This window comes from Bos taurus, chromosome 26 (assembly GCF_002263795.3).
Source record: "Bos taurus isolate L1 Dominette 01449 registration number 42190680 breed Hereford chromosome 26, ARS-UCD2.0, whole genome shotgun sequence".
Classification (NCBI taxonomy): domain Eukaryota; kingdom Metazoa; phylum Chordata; class Mammalia; order Artiodactyla; family Bovidae; genus Bos; species Bos taurus.
In genome coordinates, this window is record NC_037353.1 from 25,816,688 (window position 1) to 25,834,320 (window position 17,633).

Consider the following 17,633-nt stretch of genomic DNA (forward strand, 5'->3'; position numbering starts at 1 on the left):
AAGAAGGGGGCCTGGGTTCCACAGAATGATGGATGATTATAGAAAATAAGTGCTGTATGATCTATTGGCTGTGGGGAGATGTGATATTTCCCAAGCGAGGGAGGCACTCCTTCCTATTCAGAAACTTAGGCAGGCCTGGCCCCAGTAGATACCCCACAGATACGAAAGGCCATTTCAGGGTTTCTAATTTGCCAACAAAGGTCCATCTAGTCAAGGCCATGGTATTTCCAGTGGTCATGTATGGATGTGAGAGTTGGACTGTGAAGAAAGCTGAGCGCCAAAGAATTGATGCTTTTGAATTGTGGTGTTGGAGAAGACTCTTGAGAGTCCCTTGGAATGCAAGGAGATCCAACTAGTCCATCCTAAAGGAGATCAGTCCTGGGTGTTCATTGGAAGGACAGATACCGAAGCTAAAACTCCAATACTTTGGCCACCTTGTGCGAAGAGTTGACTCATTGGAAAAGCCCTGATGCTGGGAAAGATTGGGGGCAGGAGGAGAAGGAGACGACAGAGGATGAGATGGCTGGATAGCATCACCGACTCAATGGACATGAGTTTGGGTAAACTCTGGGAGTTGGTGATTAACAGGGAGGCCTGGTGTACTGTGATTCATGGGGTCACAAAGAGTTGGACACAACATCCCATCACTTCATGGGAAATAGATGGGGAAACAGTGGAAACAGTGTCAGACTTTATTTTTTTGGGCTCCAAAATCACTGCAGATGGTGACTGCAGCCATGAAATTAAAAGACGCTTACTCCTTAGAAGGAAAGTTATGATCAACCTAGATAGCATATTCAAAAGCAGAGACATTACTTTGCCAACAAAGGTTCGTCTAGTCAAGGCTATGGTTTTTCCTGTGGTCATGTATGGATGTGAGAGTTGGACTGTGAAGAAGGCTGAGTGCCGAAGAATTGATGCTTTTGAAGTGTGGTGTTGGAGAAGACTCTTGAGAGTCCCTTGGACTGCAAGGAGATCCAACCAGTCCATTCTGAAGGAGATCAGCCCTGGGATTTCTTTGGAAGGACTGATGCTAAAGCTGAAACTCCAGTAGTTTGGCCACCTCATGCGAAGAGTTGACTCATTGGAAAAGACTCTGATGCTGGGAGGGATTGGGGGCAGGAGGAGAAGGGGACAACAGAGGATGAGATGGCTGGATGGCATCACTGACTTGATGGACATGAGTCTGGGTGAACTCCGGGAGTTGGTGAATGAACAGGGAAGCCTGGCGTGCTGCAATTCATTGGGTTGCAAAGAGTCGGACACGACTGAGCGACTGAACTGAACTGAACTGAACTGAAAGGACTGAAAATGGCATTGCACTGCCCAGCTCTCCCCTTGTCATCTGATTTTTACTCCCCAGTGGTTTTGCAAACCTTTTCTTTAGTGAGGTAGGTGCAGGGGTGATCTTAAACCCGTTGTTCAGGTGTCCCTGATTTCTGATTCCAACCTGGCAGAGTCCAAGCTGTGACTGAGAACAATGATTGCCAGTGCTACTCAAAGCAGAGTGACTTGGACTCAAACCCTTAGCATCATAACCCAGAGCCAACCCTTCTCCTCACTCCCACCTGGCTATTCCCAGTGAAGGGCAAAGCAGAATTGGTGACTCACTCCTGGCTCAGCATTGGTGGCTGTTGCCCAAAGATCCAGCAGCTCCAGGGGTGCCCACACCTGGGAATGGGCAGGCGTGGGCACCAGCCAGGTGCCAAAAACCTGATAATCAGGATGACTGTGTACATGCTTGTTCCTGGTTTTAGCTGAGTAGTTTCTCTTTTTTAATCCCAAAGAGTTGTCATTTTTCCATTTTTCAATATTGTTGTTTGAATTATTGAATGTTAGACCTGGGAAGGATCATAGATTTCATCTGAACAAGTGGTTATTGATGGTTTTTGAACTGCAGCTCCTCAGCAAATATGTTTAAAGCTCTAGATCTCCTCTTAGACACATACCCCCCTCCACAAAATTTTTCTAAGAATTTTTGGATGTTAATGAATATCCTTAATCCCATCTCTTGACCCAGGATGTCCATGGAGTCTTGGTTAAGAATCTTTCATGTATAACAATAGTCTCAATTTCCAGATGAGAAACTGATGCCAGAAAAGTCCCCAAAGCCAGGTTTAAAAAAGGAGCCAGAGTAAGAGCCGAGGGCTCCTGATGCTCAGTCCAGGTTTTCTGGCTTCAGACCACGTTTTGCTCCTTTTCCTTCCATATGGTCATAGCGCCAGGCTCTAAAATTGATGGTTTAGTCCGGACCTGGGAGCTTGAGGCAGCTTGCTTCATGATCTGGAATTTAAGCTCAGTGCCATGTCCATGATATGGACACATGATTAAACTTGACTGAATCAAGTCAGCCATGATCCATCTCCACTCTGCCTTATCCTTTTATTAAGAAGGAAGCTGAGTGCAACGGAGGACAAATGTCCTTCCCATGTCGCTCAGATAGTCAACGGCAGGATGGATAGTTTGTTTTTGACTCTCAACATAAAGCTCCTCCCACCCACACAGTGATTTGGGGTCAAGTGAAATCACAAGGAGTGTCTGCACTCTGGGAGAAGAAAGAAGTAGGTGTTTGACACATGGCAGATGTCCTTCAGCAATGATCTCTCACCTATGACTGGACCACAACAAAAGTAATCATATCTTCATGGAGATGATAGATCAGCTATCTTTTCTAAGGATTTTCCCAAGGGGCATATGAGGAGTCATGCCTGTTTGCATCCATTCTGGTAGTCATCTGTCACATATGTTTTCCATTAGACTCCTACTCATAACATATCTTTCAGTCTTCTGCCGTTTTTCTCTACTCCTAGTTTATCTCTTCTTAGTATAACCTACAGGTGGTCAGTCGTGTGGGAGACAAAGAGAGGATAAGACAAATGCTGAGGGTTAGAAAGAACGTAAAGCTAGGCTTTGATGCCCACTGGTGCAGAAGGCACCTCCATTTCCCCATCCCAGAGATGATGTTCAGACCATGGGCTCTCTGGAGCAATTTCTCAGAGGAATTATTGCCCAGTTAACAAACGTTAAGCCAATTATAGGCTTCCCAGGTGGTGCTAGTGGTTGAGAACCTGCCTGCCTACCAATGCAGGAGACATAAGAGATGAGGGTTTGATCCCTGGGTCAGGAAGATCCCCTGGAGAAGGGCATGGCAACCCTCTCCAGTATTCTTGCCTGGAGAATCCCATGGACAGAGGAGCCTGGTGGGCTATAGTCTACATGTTTGCACAGAGTCAGACATGACTGACTAAGCATGCACACACGTGCATATGTTTTAACTTCATAAGAAACTCCCAAACTCTTTCCAAAAGGCCATTTTGCCTGTGTTTTCAGAGAAACACCACCAAAAATGCAGTTAAATCCCATGTAAGAGGCACTGCCACCCAGAAAGCTAAAAGTGCAGGTATTTTCTGCACTCAGATCAGGAAGAGACAAACAATAGGCTAGTGCCATGGATTTGCTGGTTTATTTATTTTGGAACTAGCCATAGAAATTGACTTCATAAGGAGACTGAGTGATCCTGAAGTGCTTTCTGAATCATTCAAGGAGGGATGAAACTAAATTCTGTTTCATTTTATTGTCCAGTGTTTTTGATTGTATCCTGAGCCTCAAGATGTTGGCAATGCACAGATATTCCAAGTGGTGACTTTCTCTTAACCAGAATGTTTAAGTTTACTAGACCTATACTTCTCAAGCCACTCAGGAAAAATGATAGATATAAATAAAATACCCTTGTATGCTTCTTTACTGGTGTAGTGATGTGTGGGTCATTATGACCTTGTAATACAACTTTTTAAAAAGGTCCTGTCTTACATGTATCTCAGAGTTTAAACCAGTGGACATCTGAATTCTCATCTGTCTCAATTAAGCAAGATTCTTTTGATTCTCTCAGCATTCAAATTATCTGTAGCTCCCGATGTTCATCAAGCAGCTAATGGCAGTAGTCTCTAGCAGATTTTTCAGTTAATCTTGTTGAAGTAGTGACTTTTCACCTAATGAGTTACTTATGTAACAGATGGCTAGTGCTTTCCCTGGAGGCTGTGAGTGCATCAGAGTTCTGTCACCCTTAGCAAGACAGTAAAGTATGCTCACATTTATATAGTTGTTCCCAAAGCTAATTGTTGATGTCTTAATACTTTTTTGACAACATAAAATTTCTCAGTGTAGAAAGCTAATAAGCTATTAGGTTGAAAGTAGAAATGTTGATGTGTGTAGAGTCTCCTACTAGTATTAATCTTAGTTAGCATTAATTGAGCATCTACTATGCTCAGATTCTTTTTAGGATTGTTATCTGTATAAATTGCCAGTCCTCCCAACCACTTTAGAAAGCAGGCAAGATAAGGAAAGAGCCTCTCTGTAAATCACACCACGCTTGTTATACTTGTAAATGGTGAGACTTCAAGAGTCTCCCCAGGTTTATTTATAAATAAAGGTTTATTTGGGGGACGAATTAGGAAACATCTGGCAATGCTGCTGCTGCTGCTAAGTCACCTCAGTCGTGTCCAACTCTGTGCGACCCCATCAACGGCAGCCCACCAGGCTCCCCTGTCCCTGGGATTCTCCAGGCAAGAACACTGGAGTGGGTTGCCATTTCCTTCTCCAATGCATGAAAGTGAAAAGTGAAAGTGAAGTTTCTCAGTCGTGTCCAACTCTTTGGGACCCCATGGACTGCAGCCCACCAGGCTCCTCCGTCCATGGGATTTTCCAGGCAAGAGTACTGGAGTGGGTTGCTATTTCCTTCTTGAGGGGATCTTCCCAACCCAGGGATCGAACCCAGGTCTCCCACATTGTAGGCAGATGTCTTACTGTCTGAGCCACCAGGGAAAAATGCTCCCTTAAGGAAGCTGCAATTTGGACTGCTGCTGCTGCTGCTAAGTCGCGTCAGTCGTGTCCGACTCTATGCGACCCCACAGACGTCAGCCCACCAGGCTCCCCCGTCCCTGGGATTCTCCAGGCAAGAACACTGGAGTCGGTTGCCATTTCCTTCTCCAACGCATGAAAGTAAAAAGTGAAAGTGAAGTCGCTCTGTCATGTCCAACTCTTAGCGACCCCATGGACTACAGCCCGCCAGGCTCCTCTGTCCATGGGATTTTCCAGGCAAGAGTACTGGAGTGGGGTGCCATTGCCTTCTGCAATTTGGACTAGTTTGTACCTAAATAGAGTATAGATGTGAAATGCCGGGAGCTACTTGAGTTGAAGTTGTTCTAGGCCATCCTTGGTGGCATCAGCACTGTTTTAATGGCATTGATCTGCACTAGTTGTATTTGATGTGATTCTGCATTTCTTGCTGTTTTCCTTTCTCTGATCATTTCCTGGGTGATGTCTGAGCCTGGCACTTTGAGCTTGAGGACCAGTGCATTAGTTTCTGATGCGTGTGTCTGAGGCTTGCCTCTGGAGGAGCCCTCTGTTCTGGTGGCATCTGAGCTCCAGCTCACAGCCTACCCTTTGCTTTGTAGGAGATAAACATCCCTGGGTTCCTGGAACTCATTACTGTCAGCTGACTCTGTCCACAGACCCATGCAGAATGACACATGTCAAGGTTAAAAGCCTGCATTTACCGGCACTGTGCTTCGTAAAACAGGCTAAAGTCTTTGTGCCTCAACAAGAGAGGGGCTTAGCTATCATGGGTGTCTATTTAAGAACAAATCTTTGAGTGAATGGAGAAATGCAGGCGGGTTATGGCCTAATTGCTCTGGCTCGAAAGCGGCTGCCACCTGCAGATTTGGAAACAGTGTTTTGGAAACGACATAGAGCACAGAAAGTCCTGACTGCCAGGGAGTGTGATCAAATTGCTGCAGGGTAGAGGTGTGTGTGCCTGTGTGTGGGGATGGAGTGAGGGGGGGGTGGTGTGGGAAGACGGTAAGCACTGATATCAGAAGAGAATGAGGACTTTTTAACACTGAGCTCATAATAAGTTCTGGGCACTGGGCTAAGCTCATTTCTACATTCAGTTTTTAGTTTCTCTCTTAATCCCCTGAGCCCTGGTAGTTTTATTCCCCTTTGGCAGGTGAAGAAACTGAGGCTCAGGCAGATGAGCCATTTGCTTTCTCTAAAGTAGTTGGTAAGAGGGGGTTCAGGATCCCTGCTCACCTCTGTCTGACCACACAGGCCATGCTCTCTACTCTGACCTGCTTCAGCTTGGCTGCCCGTGCCACAGATACAAAGACCAGGTTGCTTTCATTCCTGGATGCGTAGTCACTCTGTTGCCTGGAGCTTTCTGCCCATTACTGTTAGAGGATTATCAGTTTCTTGGAGGAGGAGAGGAGTGTTAGATCTTCCTTTCCTAATTGATTTACCAGTGAGAAGGATAATTACTTCCAGGCTACCCTGCAGAAATACAGTGGGAATCACCACTCAGATTTCTCTGATGAGCCGGCCGTCTCTGTCAAGCTGTTAAGAGGCATTGTGTGTCTGATCAGATGTTGGTTATTTCCATGTCAGCCTCTCAATACAGCAGCATAACCCTGAGCTCTCTTTGACACAATGGAAAACCTCTAAACAAAACACAGAATCTTAAAATCTTGCACCCCCTGCCTTCCCTGACCATGTCTCCTAAGATTGCTGGAGGGTCAGGGAAAATCAGTTCTAAGGTATCTGTGAATACCTTAGAATATCAATTCACAGATATTAAAATCTCTTACACGAAAGCAAAGCAAAAGAAGAATGGAAAAAAGAAAAATAAGGATAATTTTAGGCTATTAAACCATCTGTTAAGTGTCTTGCTCTGAGCAAAGTGTTTTGGATGGGAAGGTTCCTGCTTTCAGAAATATGGAGTCTACTCAGCCAGACAGGATGCACACAGAAAACAGCTGCATGCATAGACCTAGAGTCTCAAATGTGAATGCAGACAAGGGCCAGACAGATAGTGCCCGTGAGAGGTGTGGGCCAGGTGGGGACTGCCGTGGTAATCTAGGCTCCTGGTGACTGTCCTCATGTGAGGAGAAAGGCTCAGAGCAGCCACACTGTCATTGTCCCTGTTTCCTGATTTCCTTAAGAGATTTTTCTCTGCCTATTTTCTTATAAATTTATTTATTTTGAAATGTTTTAGATAGGCTAGGATGTGGAGTTCAGCGTGTGGGACCTGGCAGGCTGTCCCAAATTTGCTTGAATCCCTTGGACCCAATTGGCCTCATGTGTCATATTCTGAGTAGTAAGTCTTCAGATAAAAAGCTGGTATTTAGTGTGGTCCTTGGGGCAACAGGATAAGGATGACACATAGAAGCTGCTCTTACTGGGGCCCTGCGGTGCTGCTTTTATGATCTGTGTGAGAGAGAAATTAAGCTGAGCAATGCTCACAGAGCACTCCCTTTGACTCAAAGGACTCACATAGTAGGTTCTGCAGTGCGGAGGGACCTTTTATATCAGGTAAGGGTAAGACCATTAAGACAGGTGGAGGAGGCAGACATTTTCTTTATGGTTCTGGTTCTCCACTTGGGTTACTGAGTGTTCTTGAATAAGTGAGCTTCCTCGCAGAGCATCCATTTCCTTATTTGTATAGTGGCTAGGGTGGGTCCTAAACTATTTGAGGTTCCGTCCTGCTTAGATGGCCTGGCTGGCCACCATTTGGACTGTGCCTCTCAGAGAGCTACACGGTGATATGTGATGATCTGTGGACTTTGGGTTTGGTGGCAGTCAGGTGGGTAGTCCTTGGAAGGTGTGATGCCCATAACTCTTGGATTTATGGCCATGTATTCAGGAAGATGCCCTAGAGAAGGGAATGGCTACCCACTCCTGTATTCTTGCCTGAAGAGTTCCATGGACAGAGGAGCATGGTGGGCTATCGTCTGTGGGCTTGCAAAAAGTCAGACATGACTGAGTGGCTAACACTTTCTCTTCATTGGCCAGCTAAGCCCTGTCATTCAGGTCAGGTCTTCTGAAGTCAGAGTTCCTTGTTCGGAAGGTGGCTGATTCCCTGCAACAACTGTCTCTGCTGGTGGAACTCAAAACGGCAGCATCTTCCATGGCACAGTTGAGGAGCCCCATCAGCATGAGCTGATGCAATTCCCATGAGCATCACTTTCTCAGCTAGGCATGCACAGCCCTCCTCCAGCAGGAAAGGGAGCTGGAGAAGCTGTTTGCATCTGTTCTGGCAACCCAGGGGTGAGGACACCGCATATCAAAATAGCAGGCAAGGGAAGAGCTCTTCTGTGGCATACTTCTTCCATCATAGCCACCTACTTCCTGCAGTCTCAACCAGGCATTTCATCTCTGTTGACCCTGCTTTCTTCCTTCAGAAGAAGAAGCATAATAAGCTATATTTAAAAAGCGAATAAGAGAAATCCTTCTTAGAGCTAATATTTGTTTCTGTTTCCAAAGAGTCTAAAAAAGAATGGATATATATATAACTGAATCACTTTGCTATACACCTCAAACTAAAAACACATTGCAAATCAATTATACTTCAAAATAAAATAAAAATTTAACAACAGTAATAACTTAAAAAACAAAAGTAACAAGTGTTTATGATAGTAATAAAATGGCAATAATAATGATGATGATGATAATGATGATTAGAAGGTGAAATACCAGCTAGCAGCTTTTGAGAAGTTTCACTATGTGCCAAAATTATTCTAAATGCTTCATATAAATTAACCCATTTAATACTTCACCAGCAATTGTATGATGTTGGTACTATCATTAGTCCATTTACAAACAATGAAAGTTTGACACCAAGAGGTCAGTGACCTACTCAGATTTGATTGCTGATGGTCACTTACCTTGGTCTAATGTGCTCAGTAACTCACTTTTACTCATGCTTAATTCTTAGACTCACTGTGTATCAGGGATAAAAGGGCCCTCAGAGACTGTCTAGGAAGGCTGTCACTAAACAGAAGAGACCACTTGGGGACTTGCCCAAGGTCATGAAGTCATTTGCAGCAGAGCCATGTTCTCTGCCAAGCCCGGGAGCTCTTGACAGCTAGAGCGCATAGATCTGATGGAGAACCCTGACTGGGTTCCACGGTGGGTGCAGGTGGGGAGCAGTTGGGAATATGTACTTCCTACCCATCTCAGTCAGTGTGTGTTACAAACTATAGGCTTCATCCAAATATCTATAGCTTCTCATGTCTCTGGTCTCAAAGCCTGAGGGATATCTCAGCTGGAATTCTGTCTCAAATGAACCTGAATGAGAAATCAAGGGTCTGGAATCCAGGCTGCCTCTAGCATGTTGGAAGCACAGAATGGTTGAAAAGTGTGCCCAAGGCAAACAGTTATCAGAGAAATCAGACTGGGTCCTTCAGGGCAGAGTGTCAGGAAAAAAACAGATCGGATTTCTGGTTTAGGCCTCTCTCTGCAGTAGCTGGGGAACTTTGACCAAGTCACTTAAATTGCTGAGCCTCTGTTTCTTAAGCTGTAAAGTGGGGATAAAGACTGTTTACTTGTCCCCTCCTCCTAGGACCATAATTAGAGTAAAATGAGAAAAGTAGTATTGTTTTGGAGGAAACCAACTACAGAAAAGGACCCCTGAGAAGAAGCTGCCCCCAGGACCACACCCTGGAATCCAGGCGACCCGTGAGCCAGCCACAGGGCTCCTGGACCTCCACTGCTAGGCTGCCTGCTTCCTGGCTTCCTGTAGGGAGGAAGCAGACCCCAGAACCTGGGTTTTTTGAAAGCCTCACATCCTGCCCTGTTCAGGAGGCACACCACCACCTGTGTTTTTTTCCAATCATCTTCCCTGTCTTTTAAAACCAAATCTGCTGCCTGACTGAGAGAGATTGATTATTCTGCTGATGGAGAGAAATGGTCCCACTCTTGTTAATTCACAACCAGCTCGTTTTTCTTGCTTCATAAATTAACAGTTACTGAGAGGCTAGAGCAGTGTTTCAGGAGATGAGTTTAGGGGAAAATGTGTGAAAGGAAGGAGTGAAAAGAGGAGGAGAACGGAACTTGGACCAAACTGTCTTCATTTATAACTGATTCCAACTCCAAACCTTTCTTTTCTTGGTATGTTCAGAAAAAGAACCAGAAAGTAGAACCCCAAGAATGAAAGTGGCTAACTTCAGGGACTGAGAAATCAGAATAAAGGAAAGAAGAAATCAAAAGAGAGGTGAATCAATGAGGGGAAAGACACTGGTTTACAGGTTTCCATTTGCCTTTGCAAGTGTGACTCAGCGATGGGGTGGATGTGAAGTGTGGTTCAATTCAAGCTAATCACTTAAAGGAAAGGAATCGAGAGTGATTCTTGGAAATTCACTCTTTAGTCACAAAGTCCCTTTCTCAGCAAATATATGCATGTGGTCCCCTGTATAAATTACTGCAGTGTGCTCTAGCCAAAATTTTATTTAAAGGCTCATTAAAATGATTACTAATTTTTTTTTTCTTTTGCATTTTATTTGAAAATGGGAAGAATATAAACCTATAGCCTGGCTTCTCTCCAAAGTGCCCTTTGAGGTTTGCATTGAGTATGTCATATTTTTTAAAATAAAGATGTGATTTGTACCAAGATTATTCATGCATTTAAGAGGAATAATAAAAATTAGCTCTTTACTGTACTTCATCATGATTTATGTTTGCCTAACCTGTTTTTTTTTTTTTTTTTGTAATTTTATTTTTATTGGTTTTGGGTTTCTTTAGATGCGTATATGCATCTATGTGTGTATAGAAGATGTTCAATAAAGAACATTATGCAAGCTTTAGAAATAACTGGAAAAATTAATACTGTGTCAGACTTGAAGAAAGATGCTATCCTGTGGCATAGTCTGAGCCAGTGAAAGATAGAGGTGCAAATCAGGCAGACTTTTGGAATAAAGCTTGGGATTTGAAGAGGAGAGAGATGACAATCTCATAGGGGAAAGAGGGTTTGGAGGTCTTTAGAGGCATATTGTGTTTAGCAGTGGCAAGTCTGGAGAGGGATGGGTGGGGCTAGATGTTGTAGACCCGTGGAAACTCAGGAATGGAGTTAGAACTTGGTGCAAAAGGGCATGGGGAACCATAGCAGGCTTCTGAGCTGGCGGCTGATAGCAAGAGAGCTGCACATGAAAAGAACCTCTTGGGCTGATGAGGTGCCCATGTCGGGCATCCTACTCCATCTCTTCTCCCTGCCCTGTCCTCCCTGGACCTTCTGGGTATGTTTTCTGAGCATCATGGACAAGAGACAATTTTGCAGAGAGTCTGGGAAGCCAGGGCGATATATTCTTCCTAATGTTCTGATGCACAGTTACATAGCAAATGGGTCTCACTGCCCCTAAGTTAGAGATGCCTGTGACAAAAACAGCCATCACCACCAGTGAAAGAGATGACTATCGTTTTCTTTCTTGGTGAGCTCAGCCAAGCAGAGAGATTGCTCCTGGCACACGTGCCTTGCCTCCAGCCCGTCCCGTCCAGCAGTTCCTGTACACCTTCGCTACTTCTGCAGCCCCCACGACTTCCTGCACTTCCTGCTGGACCGCATCAGCAGCACCCTGTCCAGGTACCCCAGGGCCCCAGGGCAAGGACAACGGTGGAGAGGGGTGCAGATGGGCCAGGAGCAGCCACTGAATGCCCACGATGGGGAGAAGCAGGGTGGGGGCAAGGAAGGTGGGACCCCGTGGACTAGGGGATGTACAGGGGATCCCAAGGGCCTCAGCCGGCAGGCAGGGTCAGCACAGGGGGGCGTGGTGGGCAGTGCTGAGCATGCTCTCGCCCTCTCTGAGCTGGCCTGTCCTTGCCCCCAGACTCCCGCACAAGCTCAGGCTGGGCGCCCTGGGAGGGGACTCACAGAGGCCCTGTCCCTGTCTCCTCCACCCGCGCAGCCCACCCCACCGCTCTGGACGCCTTCCCAACCTCGGGGCAGGCTGGAGGGGGCGGTGGCTGCAGCGGCCCCTCTCCTGCCCAGGCGGGCGGGCAGCGTGGGGCAAGGCTTAAGGTGCCCCTAAAGAGAGGGCCACGCTTCCCCCCACCCCGTCCCATCTGGGGATGGCACAGGGGGCCCTGCCCGGGCTCAGGCCTCCTCTGCCTCCAGGGCCCACCAGGAAGCCCACCTCCACCTTCACCAAGATCTACAGGCGGAGCGTCTGCCTCCTGCAGGCCTGGCTGGAGGACTGCTACGCCGTGGACTTCGTGAGGAAACGCCGGGCTTCCTGGGGAGAGCTCCAGGATTACCGTCTCCTCCCAGGTTGAGGCGGGGGGCGGGGGGGACCGCACCCCCAGGAGGCGGTAGGTGACCCCACGTGCTTCTGCCCAGATCCTGCCCCCTGGACGGCTCGCGGAGCACCTGCCTGGGCCTGCTGGAGGTGGGCAGCGAGCGGCGGGCTGAGGCACCCTACGTGTACAGACTGGAGGACCCCAAGGACGTGAGGAGGACGCCAGGCCCTCAACGCCCTGTGTAAGAGGCTCTCGGAGGACGCCGTCTCCCGGAAGGTGCGGCCTCTCCCGGGAAGATGGGCAGGCAGTCCGCGCCCGGCGTGGCGACACTCACAGACGCATGTGCATGCCTCTATACAAGCAGACAGGCAGAGGTGGGCGCGCACACTCCGTCCTGCAGCTCCAGGGCAGCAGCCCTGTGAGGCAGGCACTGCCTGCCACAGCCCCGGACAACAGAGGGCCGGCCAGGGCTCAGACCGCCCCTTCGCCTGACCCTAGGCCAAGGCAGCTGGATGTGGCCGGGAATGGGGCAGGGTCTCGGGGGGCCTCACCATGACGCAGGTAGCACCAAACCGCACAGCTCCGTCTGCGGGGGAATCGCTGAAATCCTGGGGTCAGTGTGGCTGCGGGCGGGAGGCAGGGCTCTGCCCTGCAGCTCTAGCTGAGCCAGGCTGGGGGTCCCGGCCGCCGGCTGCCCAGGCCGCCCTGACCGGAGGGACCCGCCCTGCAGAGCTTCCCCTGGCGACTCTCCCGGGGCAACGGGCTGGCGCTGCCCACCACAAGGAGCGCCAGTACAGCATTGCGTCGGCCCTGCCCAAGCCCTGCTTCCTGGAGGACTTCTACGGGCCCTACACCAAGGCCGGCGAGAAGGGGCCCTACTTCCTGACCGAGTACAGCACCCAGCAGCTCTTCAGCCAGCTGACGCTGCTCCAGCAGGTGGGGATGCCAGGCCCACACGGCCTGCGGGGGGCGCCCTGCCCTGCCCTGCCCTGCCCAGGGCCCTTCCTGCTAGAACTGGGCAGGCAGTCAGCCCCCAGGTGCCCTTTCCCAGCCCCCGCCGACCTGGGCCCCGTCACCCGGCAGGCGACAGCAGGGACAGGGACCCAGCGGCCGCCCACCCCCTGCGCTGCTGGGTGGGCGTGGAGAGCCCCTCCCAGAGCCCCAGCCCCGAGACAGGGCGCTGCTTTCCCTGTGTCCTCATCCCTGGCAGGAGCTGTTTTCAGAAGTGCCACCCTGTCCACTTCTTAAACTCGCGGGCCCTGGGCGTCACGGACAAGAGTGCTGCGGTCCCCAGGTGAGTGTCCGCGGAGCTGGGGGCCCTGGGGTGGCCGAGGGGCTTGAGGGCTCCACCTGGCTATTTCCACCGGGTGCAAATGCCTTTCCGGACACTCTGGCTGACGGGCAATGCCTTGGGGTTCCGAGCTGGACACCAACCCCCTCCTCGGGGTCCCAAGCACTGCCTTGTCCTGGCTGGGACATGCTGGACCCGCGCCTGCGTCTCTTGCAGGGCCAGCTCCTCTGAGTCTCTGTCAGCCAAACCCTGCAGCTTATTTCTGCCCAACTACATCCAGGACAAATACCTGCTACAGCTTTTAAGAAGCGCGGACGACGTCAGCACCTGGGTGGCCGCCGAGATCGTGACCAGCCACACCTCCAAGGTCGGTGCCCCAAGGCTCTGGCCCCAGCACAGTGTCGTGGGTGCCAGCGGTGAGGGCACCTCCCTGGGCGAGCCCCTCTGCTGGGGGTGCACAGAGGCATCCCAAGCTGAAGCCCCTGGAGTAGGCAAGCACGAGGGGCACTCAAGGCAGGGCCCCCGCGGTTCCCTGGCCTCCACCCCCCACTGATGAGGAAGCCCCAAGGCCCACCAACACCCAGAGTTCCCCAGTCTTTCCCCTTTCAGGGAGAATCTTCCAACTTCAGAGGTTTATTAGCTGACAGACTGACCCCTCCTCACTTGTGCCAGGACGTGGGCACCGGGAGCCTGTCCTCGCCCCCATCTGCACCAATCCTCGATGTCCTCTTGAGCGACAGCAACCTGCAACTTTCCGCTCACCCCATCAGAGGCGTCACACAGGCCTCCAAGCGCTTTGGGGGGATGTGGGGGGGCATCGGTGCCCCGGGTGCAGGCCAGAGCCGTCTCCAGCCCCACCCGGGGTGGTGGTCAGGGGCCGGCACCAATGTTGCTGTGAGTGGAGGATGCAGGGAGGGCTGTTCGCGGGGCGGTGTGACGTCTGCAGGGACAGCGTGGGGTGGGGACGAGGGAGAGCGCGCCCTGGGTGGACGTGCTGATCGAGTCTGAAACACACACGGTCACCGAGCTGCGTGTGGCTCGCTGGCCATCAGAACCACCGGAGACGGACTTCGACACGCAAACTCTGCTCTCAGAAAATGGTCAAAACTCAAAAGCTGAGCCAGAGGATGTCACAGGAAGACTCTACACACGGACCTCACCAGATGGTCAACACTGAAATCAGATTGATTATGTTCTTTGCAACCAAAGATGGAGAAGCTTTATACAGTCAGCAAAAACAAGACCAGGAGCTGACTGTGGCTCGGACCATGAACTCCTTATTGCCAAATTCAGACTTAAATTGAAGAAAGTAGGAAACCTCTAGACCATTCAGGTATGACCTAAATCAAACCCCTTATGATCATACAGTGGAAGTGCGAAATAGATTTAACGGACTAGATCTGATAGACGGAGTGCCTTATGAACTATGGACAGAGGTTCATGACATTGTACAGGAGGCGGTGATCAAAACCATCCTCAAGAAAAAGAAATGCAAAATGGCTGTCTGAGGAGACCTTACAAATAGCTGTGAAAAGAAAAGAAGCGAAAAGCAAAGGAAAAAAGGAAAGATATATCCACCTGAATGCAGAGTTCCAAACAAGAGCAAGGAGAGATAAGAAAGCCTTCCTCAGTGATCAGTGCAAAGAAATAGAGGAAAACAATAGAATGGGAAAGACTAGAGATCTCTTCAAGAAAATTAGAGATACCAAGGGAACATTTCATGCAAAGATGGGTTCAATAAAGGAGAAAAATAGTATGGACCTGACAGAAGCAGAAGATACTAAGAAGAGGTGGCAAGAATACACAGAACTACACACACACACAAAAGATCTTCATGACCCAGATAATCAAGATGGTGTGGTCACTGACCTAGAGCCCGACATCCTGGAATGTGAAGTCAAGTGGTCCTTAGGAAGCATCACTATGAACAAAGCTAGTGGAGGTGATGGAATTCCAGTTGAGCTATTTCAAATCCTATAAGATGATGCTGTGAAAGTGCTGCCCTCAATCTGTCAGCAAATTTGGAAAACTCAGCAGTGGCCACAGGACTGGAAAAGGTCAGTGTTCATTCCAATCTCGAAGGCAATGCCAAAGAATGCTCAAACTACTGCACAATTGCACTCATCACACACTAGCAAAGGAGTGCTCAAAATTCTCCAAGCCAGCCTTCAACAGTATGTGAACTGTGAACTTCCAGATGTTCAAGCTGGTTTTAGAAAAGGCAGAGGAACCAGAGATCAAATTGCCAACATTCACTGGATCATGGAAAAAGCAAGAGAGTTCCAGAAAAACATCTATTTCTGCTTTATTGACTATGCCAAAGCCTTTGACTGTGTGGATCACAATAAACTGTGGAAAATTCTTCAAGAGATGGGAATACCAGACCACCTGATCTGCCTCTTGAGAAACCTGTATGCAGGTCAGGAAGCAACACTTAGAACTGGACATGGAACAACAGACTGGTTCCAAATAGGAAAAGGAGTACGTCAAGGCTGTATATTGTCACCCTGCTTATTTAACTTATATGCAGAGTACATCACGAGAAACGCTGGGCTGGAGGAAGCACAAGCTGGAATCCAGATTGCCAGGAGAAATATCAATAACCTCAGATATGCAGATGATACCACCCTTATGGCAGAAAGCGAAGAGGAACTAAAAAGCCTCTTGATGAAAGTGAGAGGGGAGTGAAAAAGTTGGCTTAAAGCTCAACATTCAGAAAACTAAGATCATGGCATCTGGTCCCATCACTTCATGGGAAATAGATGGGGAAACAGTGTCAGACTTTATTTTTTGGGGTCCAAAATCACTGCAGATGGTGACTGCAGCCATTAAATTAAAAGACGCTTACTCCTTGGAAGAAAAGTTATGACTAACCTAGACAGCGTATTAAAAAGCAGAGACATTACTTTGTCAACAAAGGTCCCTCTAGTCAAGGCTGTGGTTTTTTCCAGCAGTCATGTATGGATGTGAGAGTTGGAAAGCTGAACGCTGAAGAATTGATGCTTTGAACTGTGGTGTTGGAGAAGACTCTTAGATCCAAGCAGTCTATCCTACAGGAGATCCATCCTGGGTATTCACTGGTAGGACAGATGCTGAAGCTGAAACTGCAATCTTTTGGCCACCTGATGCAAAGAGCTGACTCACTGGAAAAGACCCTGATGCTGGGAGGGATTGGGGGCAGGAGGAGAAGGGGACGACAGAGGATGAGATGGCTGGATGGCATCACCGCCTCGATGGACATGAGTTTGTGCAAGCTTCAGGAGTTGGTGATGGACATGGAGGCCTGTCATGCTGTGGTCCATGGGGTCGCAAAGAGGACACGACTGAGCGACTGAACTGAACTGAACAAAAGCCCTCAGAGGTGGCAGCGCATCCCGTTCAGATCCCATCCCTGGGGACGCGGGAGAACAGAGGCACAGAGAAACGGAAGCAGCATGGCACGTCTGACAGTGGGAGCCGGCTCGGTCGCGTCCGCCTCTCTGCGACCCCGGGAGCTGCACAGTCCATGGACTCCTCCAGGCCAGAATACTGGAGTGGGCAGCCTTTCCTTCTCCAGGGGATCTTCCCAACCCAGGAACTGAGCCCAGGTCTCCTGCATCGCAGGCAGATTCTTCACCAGCAAAGCCACCAGGGAAGCCCTTGTTTTAGACGAGTAACGGTAGGAACAGAGGGAAGTGAGGCCTCTGGCTTCAGCAGTGGGGTGGGGGGAGGTGCTGGGGTTCCCAGCTGACCCAGTGCTCTGCCCTGCGGACCAGCAACCCTGTGGAAGCAGGCACAGGACACAACAGCTGAGATGAGGGAGGCCGCCCCGTGTCCACCGACGGCGAGCGGACCAACCCTGCAGCCCACCGCCCATGCCGGGGCGTGTCACTCAGCCCGCGTCGGGACAGCCGGGGACACAGGCCACAGTGCTGAGGCCTGGGGGCGGGAGAGAGGCCGGCCGCCCGAGGAGAACGCCACGAGACCCCAGCGTCCGAGGCCGGCCCCCGTGTGGGGGCAGCTCTGCCGGCACTGGCTGGGGAGCTCCTGCTTTGCGTCTGTCCAGACCTGTGAAGAAAAAAGACGTCAACGGAGAAGTAGGCGTGTAACTGTTCCCATGCCAGGCAGGGGGCGGCATGTGCAGTGGCCACGTGCAGTGACCCCGGGCTGTCCTGGGACCCAGGCGCCGGCGCAGCAGGGTGTGCGGTGGGGTCGCAGGTGGTGTCCCCCCTGGAAGGACGGTGCTGGCTGTGGCGACGGTCCGCAGGGTGCGGCAACTTGTGAAATGAGGGTCACCAGAATAACA

General features: G+C 49.7%; 1 protein-coding gene across 1 annotated transcript in view; it reads left to right on the plus strand.

Moving 5' to 3' along the window:
• Positions 1-17,633, plus strand: part of SORCS3 (sortilin related VPS10 domain containing receptor 3) — a 979,390-nt gene that overhangs the window by 613,565 nt on the left and 348,192 nt on the right. The window lies entirely within an intron of this gene.